This window comes from Crocuta crocuta, unplaced genomic scaffold (assembly GCF_008692635.1).
Source record: "Crocuta crocuta isolate KB4526 unplaced genomic scaffold, BGI_CrCroc_1.0 scaffold4, whole genome shotgun sequence".
Lineage (NCBI taxonomy): Eukaryota > Metazoa > Chordata > Mammalia > Carnivora > Hyaenidae > Crocuta > Crocuta crocuta.
The window spans coordinates 2,357,571-2,365,006 of NW_027529996.1; the positions used below are offsets into that span (position 1 = coordinate 2,357,571).

Below are 7,436 nucleotides of genomic sequence, written 5' to 3' on the forward strand. Positions count from 1 at the left end.
CCTAATACAAATTACATTCAGCTTGTGATCAAGCAAACCACTTAAGCTTTCTATTCTGTTAAACTGATTTTTTTAAAAAACTGCGTGTGTGTGTGTGTGTGTGTGCGTGAGAAAGAGAGAGAGAAGAGAAACTCAGAGAACAGTGAGTATTACTGATATGTCAGATGTTGCTTCTTTAATTCATTTAACTTCATTAATCAAAGACTATCTTGTAGATAAATTGAAACCACTGTTTGTTTTCTTTATAATAAGTAATCTTAATAAACTTCCATTACCAAGCTTACAGAGATCATAAAAACTTCTACTGTTACATAGTATCAATAACACTACTATCCTCATGACTTAGTATATGAAACAGAAACATCAGGAAGAGAGTCCAGTTGGTACTTTAACTGATCATCATTGTTCCTCATTAATCAGCCAGAAATAGATCTGGTTTGTCATAATAGCTGTGGGTATGAGATAATTATATTAACTTCCAAACAGAAACCTAATTCTAAGCATAATCTTAGCTTTTTTAAAACATTTTTAGGATAAGATTAGAATTTGTTTTTTTCACTCATCATTCCTTTATCTTGCATGTTAACCACATACACGTCAAGTTGCTATGATACACCATTTACATAATAAAATATTTAGTGCTTTGCAGGTTTGGCTTTACACTGGGCCTAAAATACTCCAATTACAGAGCTTTCTCAAGATCTTTGATCTTTTTTTTCATAAGAATTGTGTATGGTCTAAATACATAATATAAGCCACAGCCACATTTTCCAACTTCCCCTCTCTACCTATTTTTCCCCTGCTTTTTCTGCTATGCCTGTCATTTTCATTAATCAAGCATTTCTAAAAATAGATGTAATGACCCTCATTCTTCTGAAAAATTCTGAAACAAAGAAAGATACCATGTCCATAAATAGGAAGATTCAATATTGTTAAGATGTCAATTTTCCTCAAGTTAATCTATGGATTTGATACAATGCCAGCATAATCCCATCAGGCTTTTTTAGTGAAAATTGATAATCTGGTTCTAAAATGTACATGGAAATTCAAAGGAACTAGAATAGACAAAACAATCTTTAAAAAGAAGAAAATAAGTGTTTACACTACCTTACTTCAAGACCTACCATAAACATGCAATAACCAAGACAGAATAATTCTGGTGTAAATCAGTGAAACAATAAAGAGCTCTGAAATAGGCCCATGCTTATCAAATCATTCAGTTGTCTACAAAGGCACTATAACAATGCAATGGGGAAAAGAAAGCCTTTTGTAGAATGGTGCTGGAAGAATTGGATAGCTATATTAGAACACATAAACATAAAAGCTAAACATATAACAATATTTTCAGAAGAAAACAGAAGGTCTTTGAGAGTTGGAAGAAAGAAAAGTTTATTTTTAAAGCCACAATAATCAATAACTATAAAAGAAAAATCATTTTATTTTTATAATGAAGAGTAAATTACTCTTCATTAGAATTAAAAAAAAACTTTGTTCATCAAAAGACACAATTAAGAAACTGAATAGGCAAGCCAAATCTCAGGAGAAGAATATTCATGAATTATGTATCTGACAAAGGCCTATATATTTCTGAAGAGGTAAACTACATCATTAGTCATCAGAGAAATAAAAATTAAGATCACAGTAAGATGCCACTATACACCTACCAGAGTGTCTGAAATTTAAAAATACACAACATAAAATACTTGTGAGTATATTAACAAACTAGAATTCTCAAACTCTGATAGTTGGAGTGTAAAATGGTACAAAAATCTTAGGAAAACTTTTGGTAGATTCTCTTAAAACTAGACATATACCTTACCCTATAACTCTGCTATTCTGCTCCTAGGTAGTCCAAATAGAAATTAAAATATATGCTCATATAAAGACCTAAAACAAATGTTCATAGCATCTTTATTTATGTTAGATTAAAAACTGGAAGCAGCCCAAGAGTCCATGAAAAAAAAAAGATAAACTGTGGTGTATTCAGCTTTTCCCCAACAGATGTGTCGCCAGAACATGGATATCATGAAAAACATCACTAAACCTAAAACAGCATGAAAGGAAGACTTTCATATGATCATCATTGTCATTGGACATGTAGATTCAGGCATATCTACCATTACTGGTCATCTAATCTACCAAATGTGGTGGGATTCACAAAAGAACTATCGAAAATTTGAGAAGGAGGCTGCTGAGATGGGAAAGGGCTCTTTCAAGTATGCCTGTATCTAGACAAACTGAAAGCTGAACATGAATGTGGTACCACCATTGATATCTCCCTGTTGAAAGTCAAGACCAGCAAGTATAAAGTGACCATCATTGATGTCCCAAGACACAGAGACTTTATAAAAAATGTGATTACAGGCACATCTCAGGCTGACTGTGCTGTCCTGATTGCTGCTGCTGGTATTGGTGAATTTGAAGCAGGTCTCTCCAAGAATGGGCAGACCCATGACCATGCCATTCTGACTTACTCACTGGATGTAAAGCAACTTATTGTTGGTGTTAACAAAATGGATTCCACTGAGCCAGCCTACAGCAGAAGGAAGTCAGCACCTACATTAAGAAAATTGGCTACAACCCTGAAACATTAGCATTTGTGACAATTTCTGGTTGGAATGGTGACAACATGCTGGAGCCAAGGCATGGAAAGTCATCTGTAAAGTTGGCAGTTGAACCACTGCTTGAAGCTCTGGATTACATTCTGCCACCAACTTGTCCAACTGAAATTCCTTGCGTCTGCCCCTCTACAATGTCTACAGAATTGTTGGTATTGGTACTGTCTCTGTGGTCCAAATGGAGACTGCTATTCCTAAACCTGGCATAGTGGTCACCTTTGCTCGACAATGTTACAACTGAAGTTAAGTCTGTTGAAATGTACCAAGAAGCTTTGAGTGAGGCTGCTCCTGGGGACAGTGTGGGCTTCAATGTCAAGAATGTATCTGTCAAAGATGTTTATCGTGACAATGTTGCTGGTGACAGCAAAAATGACCCACCAATGGAAGCAGCTGTCTTCACAGCTCAGGTAATTATCTTGAACCATCCAGGACAAATCAGTGTCAGATATGCACCTGTGCTGAATGGTCACGCTTCTCACATTGCCTGCAGGTTCGCTGAGCAGAAGGAAAAGATTGATTGTCATTCTGGAAAAAAGCTGGAAGGTGGTCCCAAGTTCTTGAAATCTGGTGATACTACCATCATTGATACGGTTCCTATGAGTGATGAGAGCTTCTCTGACTATCCTCCTCTGGACCATTTACTGCTTGTAATGTGAGACAGACAGTTGCTGTGGATGTCATCAAAGCAATGGAAGAAGGCAGCTAGATCTGGCAAAATCACCAAGTCTTCCCAGAAAGCTCAGAAGGCTAAATGAATATTATCACCAATACCTGCCACCCCAGTCTTGATCAGTGATGGAAGAATGGTCTCAACTGTTTGTGTCAATTGGCCATTTAAGTTTAATAGTAAAGGACTGGTTAATGATAACAATGCATCATAAAACCTTTAGAAGGAAAGGGTAATGTTTTGTGGACAATTTGTGTGTGTGTGTGCATGTGTGTGTGTGTGTGTGTGTGTGTGGCAGTTTTGTTATTAGTTTTTAAAATCAGTACTTTTAATGAACACAACTTGACCAAATATCTGTCAAAGAATTTTGAGATCCATTAAAACAAAAGTTTAATGAGAGAAACAAACAAAACAAACATAACAAAAATCAACTTTGGTGTACTCAGTCAATTAAATAGTATTAAGCAATAGAACAAATTACTAATACATACAACATTGATGTGCCTGAAAAAGTTTGGTGAGTAAAAGAAACCTTACACAGAAGTGTACATATTACATTGTTCTATTTATATGAAGTTCTGTAATAGGTAAAACTAATCTCTGCTGGGAAAAATAATCAAAACAGTAGGTGTCTTTAGGGGATATGCCAAAGGATTGACCAGGAAGGGGCACAAGAAAACTTTCTGGAAAGATAATGATATCCTTTATCTTGACAAATCTCTGGGTTACATAGATATTCATATATATCAAAATTTATCATATGGTGCACTTAAGATTTGTGCAATTCACTGTTTGGCAATTTAAAGTTTATTTATTTGAGAGAGAGAGAGCATGTACATGAGAGAGAGAGCAGGGAGGGGCAGAGAGAGAGGGAGAGAGACAATCCCAAGCACGCTCCATGCTCTGCACAGAGCCCAAGGTGGGGATGACTGTGAAACCAAGAGTTAGACGCTCAACCAACTGAGCACTCAGGTGCTGCTCACTGTATGGCAATTTAAACTAAAAAAGAAAAAGCTACAAACAAATATTGAACTCTAGTTAAGGTTATGCACCCTAAAGTATTTAGGGGCTAAAGGTACAGATGTTAGCATCTTATTTTAAAATGTATCCATAATGAGACAGATTAATGAAATGTCAGAGAAATGGATAGTTGGATAGATATGTGATAAAGCAAAGAGAGCAAAATGCTTATTTTATTTTTTTAAAAGATTTTTTAAATGTTTACTTTTCAGAGAGAGAGAGAGAGCATGAATGGGGGAGGGACAGTGAGAGATGGAGACACAGAATCCATAGAATCCACACAGATGGAGACACAGGTTCCAAGCTGTCAGCACAGAGCCTGATGCAGGGCTCGAACCACAAACTGTGAGATCATGACCTGAGCTGAAGTCGGACCCTTAACCAACTGAGTCACCCGGCTGCCCAAAATGTTTGTTTTAGCATCTAGATTGTGTTTAAGTCAAGTTTCTTATATCTTTGAAAATTTTTGAAATGAAATATGGGATAAAAGCAATAAATAAATATGAAAGTTAATTTTAAATTTTAATGATGTATACACTAAATAAACTTCTAATTTGAAATTATCTGACTCAATATATTGTATGTATTATGAAAAGATAATTTATTAAATGGCAACCAAAAAAGTGAGCCATGAGTGAAGAAACTTTTTAAGTGCTAAAAGAATCCTGAGTGCCATGGGATTGAGTTTGATTTTTTTTACCCAACATTTTCCATAAAACACTTTTAGCTATGATAGTATATTTGATTTTACTTTATAGAATAAGATTTACACTTAAATTAATATGTAAAATGTTTATATTGAAAGAGATCTTAGCAATCACTTGCTTTAAAGATGTGAAAGCTGATGTCCTCAAGGACTGTGAATTTACACTAAGTTCCAAAGCTAATAAATACCAGCATGCTTACCAAAAAAACTGTGAAATCTGATGCATTTCCCTTTGAAGTTCTCTTGTACTATTGTGAGAATCAGTCAGACCAGCATCTAGACTACCAGGAAGAGCCGTCTGTGAGAAGGGAATAATAATGCCTGCTCTGCTACAGGAAATACCAACACACTTTGGATTGTTCATAAGATGGTGAGAAACTTAAATACCACTTGTTATGTTCAATCTATGTGTAATACATCAAGATAAACATTTCACTGACATTTCAGGTCAGTGGATTTCCAAAGGGGACTGATTTACTGGCTGTGATTTAACCAATTATTTCCCATAAAATTTATATCAGTCAGAATGCAATAATCCAAGTTACTATGAGATAAAAATATGTATGAAAGTAGAGCAAGTAGTGGCTGAAACACCCTTAGATAGTTACAATGTTCACCACTCTTTACCATAAATTAAATTCTCCAAGTGAAGGAGAATTTACAAGTTTCATTTTTATATACACTTTTCAAAGATATTTAGAATAAAACAGATGCATTTAAATACATAAATGTAAGCCATCCTTAAGGTAAAATATTAAATCTGAAGAAATATATTATTTGATAGGAACATAGCAATAAAATATTCAACAAAAAAAAAGCCAAGATTCTAAAGGATATTCATTTCATCTGGACTCAAAGTATTCCATTTTCATTATTTTTAATTTTTTAAGTTTATTTATTTATTTTTGAGAGACAGAGAAAGCATGAGTTGTGGAGGGACAGAGACAGAGGGAAAGAGAGAGAATCCCAAGTGGACTACACACTGTCAATGTGAAGCCTGATGTGGGTTTCGAACCCATGAACCACGACATCATGACCTGAGCCAAAGTCAGATGCTTAACTAACTCAGCCACCCAGGCGTCCCCAAAGTATTCCATTTTTAAAATGCTAACTTTCAAATACACATGAGCATAAACTTTACTGCATCTTGCCACTCCAGAGAAGACTAAAAAAGAAAATATGCTCAATAATTAGTTTCCTCATAATAAAATTCCCAGAAGAACATTATTTAAAAAATGCCAAGATGGCCATGGATATATAAGAATCTTCTGGGAACTCTAAGGAACACTATTTATTACTATACTAAATAAGTACCTTTTAATTTATCTATTCAATGGCTGAATGAGTGGAGAAAATAATAAATTTCCATAAAATTTTACAATTTTCAGGGTATTATGTTTTATCTGATATGATCTTCATAGTATCAAACTGTGTAGTATCAAAAGTTGGAGTGGATATTAATATCCTTATTTCACCTGTTAAACAGTTAAGGCTCAAATATTAGCCTAAAAAATAGCAATGTCCTATTAATAAAATAAGATGATGAAAAAATACATAGTAATTTGTCAAGTTCTCAGAGTAAATAAATATCAAGGACATGTCTAAAACATATGCTTTCAAGCTATTGTTCCTTCCACTGAAACTTCTATCTAAATTTATCACTTAAAGTGCTATCACATCAAGTCATCTTTTGATTTTGAAAACTGCATTAGTTCCACAAAAACATCATAAATCTGTTTCCATGTTTTCCTACTATGCTTGACAAAATGACATATAAACATAAGAGGGCACAATAACTCAATACACTCAAATTGATGGTAGTAAGAAGGAAATGGTAAGCACAACTTGCCCTTCTTGCTCCTTCTTTCTCCTTACCTTCCTTCCATCAATTATCTATCGATCTATCATCTATCTATCTATCTATCTATCTATCTATCTATCTATCTATCTATCATCTATCTATCTATCTATCTACCTATCTATACTTACTAGCACATCAGAATATACTATTGTGAAAATTAATAAAAGGAAACCTCCTTTAGGAAGGATTTGGGAGGCCAGCAAGGGGAGACTTTGTGCCCTACTACTCACCATCAATTGCAGACTCAGTAGGAAGAGACATGCCTTACAAGCCCAGCTACTTGAACCACTACTTTACTATCCCAGCAGGAGGAAGAGAGTTTTTCCTCTTCTTCAGCAACAGGAAGCAGCCTAACCAATGAGAGTCATAACTCAACCAATGAAAAGCCATTATACTTTAAATTCCCAGTTTACTCCCATGACTTTTTGTTTATGACTGCCCTCCCTACTTCCCTCTTTCCTCTATAAAAGAGTGGTCCTTTCCTGTATCCTCTGGGCTTGACTTTTGTTTTGCAGTAACTTGCTTGTCCCAGATTGCAATTTTCTTCTATTCCCAAAGAAACCC

The 7,436-nt window shown here is 34.9% G+C and overlaps 1 long non-coding RNA gene and 1 pseudogene across 1 annotated transcript in view; both read left to right on the forward strand.

The window, feature by feature from the left end:
- Positions 1-4,795, forward strand: part of LOC144231042 (uncharacterized) — a 43,514-nt gene extending 38,719 nt beyond the window's left edge. The window contains exon 3 of the long non-coding RNA XR_013334965.1: positions 4,518-4,795. This is a non-coding gene — a long non-coding RNA (uncharacterized LOC144231042). The remainder of the gene's footprint in view (positions 1-4,517) is intronic.
- On the forward strand, positions 2,074-3,411 carry LOC144231040 (elongation factor 1-alpha 1 pseudogene; annotated as a pseudogene).
- Positions 4,796-7,436: the final 2,641 nt, after the last annotated feature.